The sequence below is a fragment of the Gadus chalcogrammus genome, chromosome 11 (assembly GCF_026213295.1).
Source record: "Gadus chalcogrammus isolate NIFS_2021 chromosome 11, NIFS_Gcha_1.0, whole genome shotgun sequence".
NCBI lineage: Eukaryota > Metazoa > Chordata > Actinopteri > Gadiformes > Gadidae > Gadus > Gadus chalcogrammus.
This window is the reverse complement of record NC_079422.1, coordinates 18,305,376-18,307,875: the sequence shown is the minus strand read 5'-3', so window position 1 is coordinate 18,307,875 and position 2,500 is coordinate 18,305,376.

Here is a 2,500-nt window from a genome sequence, read left to right as displayed (position 1 = left end):
TCAATATGTTTCCCAAGGGACGCAGACAGGATAATTGTGACTAATGCTGTCTTACGGCAAAAAGTCCTATCGGCTGTAATCGTGCAATCGTACAGCAGTAAATCACACATAAAACATAAAACAACATAAAAGTAAGTGCAGATTAAAAAAAGAGATGAAGGTGGAAAAGAGAGATGACGAGACGATAGGACAGCGATGGAGAAAGCACACAATATCCTTGAGTCAACGCAGGCGGCAGCCAAAGTACTGCGGGCCACCTAGCCCTGGCAGACTCTGTCTTCAGAAGCACCACAAGCAGGTACACCGCTGTCATCAATCACGCGCCGTCCTGACAACACACTACGCGGCGGCCATGTCTGCTCTGCATAAGGATTATGTTCCTGAGCGTAATTGTTATGTGAGTTAGCATGCCTGTTGTTGTTAGTTCTATTTTTAGTAGAAGTAGTAGTAGTTACTGGAGGAGGAGTGAAAGTGGTAGTATTCGACAGTATATGACAACCCGCTAACCCTAGCCCCCCAAAAACATCTGCTAAATGCCCTAAATGTAAATGTAAATGTAGTATTAATGTAGTGTTTGTGCTACAACTTGTACTTATTATTATTTTTTTACTAACAGTAGTAGTCGTATTCGTGGTTGCAGTTGTAGTAATGCTACTCCTTCACGTGTAATTATAAGAAGTGGTTGACATTCAGTCATGGATTCCTTAAAGGAATCAGGGGGGGGGGGGGCGATAAGACGCCAGTCTGATTAATCGAGGGCTCGGCGTTGACTCAAAAGCAGAATTGTACTTTGTACTGCGGAGCCCAAGGCGGGTTCCAGGTGTGGCTGATGCAATCGGGGCCTGCATGGACAGACTCAGCACTGAGAGAGCCCTCATTCCTGCCTGTCAGTCAACCCGCAGACCTCCGGGACGAACCTGGTCTGAGGAGCTGGAGCGGAGAGGGAGCAATACATATACAGCATATATATATGTATATTTACACTTTATACTGTTCTTGATCACCATCTTTAACATTAAACTGAAACTGGATGGTGTCCAAACAGGGGATCCATTACTCTGATCGTGATTGTATGCTTTGCTGGTTCTGTAAGAACATACATAGCCTAGTTTAGTATATGCTACACGTGAACCTCCTAAGATAGCGCAAATTCGCTATCTCGGGATATTGGGCAATATCCCATGATTGAGATCTCAAACTCGGGATATTGTTTTCATCGCAAAATGTCTGTCTCGTCACGCTAATGAAAACAAATGAACCGCTAACAAAAACAAAGAAATCCTGGCAAAAAGTGTGATCGTTTTAGTAGTGTTCACGTGTAGTATATATTAAAACAATTATTCTGTGAATAATTGTTAAGTATATCATATGGATCCTCCTGCATGGCGACTGGGGTAGCATCATGACCCCAAATGAAGAGTCCAACGGCCCTCAGCTGGACTATATTTAGCCTTTCTTTTCACCCTCAAAACAGGGGGAGAGAAAACCGGGGCGATCGAGAGCACTGGTGGTCCACAGCGCTGACATAGCCGCCCCCCTCGTCTAATTGGCCTGTAATTCTTCAGTGGCGCAGTTTCACTTTCTGGTGCCAGAGATCGGTGCTTGGAAGGGCCTCGGGTCTCTGCGGGGACGTGGTCGCCGGCTCGCCGGTGGCTGCGCTGTAATATGACAATTACAGCCAATCACAGCGGCCGCACGGGCCCCTTATAAGCCGCTCTTCCCGTTTCTGTCCTCTGGGCATGGAGATTTATACCTCTGTCCCGCTGATGAAGCACTGTGAGACACAGAGAGAGAGAGAGAGAGAGAGAGAGAGAGAGAGAGAGAGAGAGAGAGAGAGAGAGAGGGAGAGAGAGAGAGAGAGAGAGAGAGAGAGAGAGAGAGAGAGAGAGAGAGAGAGAGAGAGAGAGAGAGAGAGAGAGAGAGAGAGAGAGAGAGAGAGAGAGAGAGAGAGAGAGGGAGAGAGAGAGAGAGAGAGAGGGAGGGAGGGAGGGAGGGAGAGGGAGGGAGGGAGGGAGGGAGGGAGGGAGGGAGGGAGGGAGAGAGGGAGAGAGGGAGGGATGGTGAGTTTGTTTGTGTATGTGTGTGCATATGTTTGTTTGTGTGTATGTGTGTGTGTTGTTTATGTATGTGCATGTGTTCATGTGGGCGTGCATGTGTGTGTGTGTGTGTGTGTGTGTGTGTGTGTGTGTGTGTGTGTGTGTGTGTGTGTGAGTGTGTGAGAGTGTGTGAGAACAATAAAGTTGTGTTGTCCACCAGGCCTATGGTACTGTGACAGGGGGAACTTGAATTGGCTCCCAAAGTACTCTGTGGCTTAGCCGGCCCTATGGGGTTTACCTCCCTCTCTAGTTGTTTTTAAATGGCTTTTTGTTATTGTCGCCCATTTAGTTTTGTCCGGGGTCGATGAACATACATGACTCTCTTAAAGGAACTACAGCTGGAATCTTAGATTTTTCTCCTGTCGTCAACGAGTGAATACCTCACACAAAAATAAAAAGTGAAT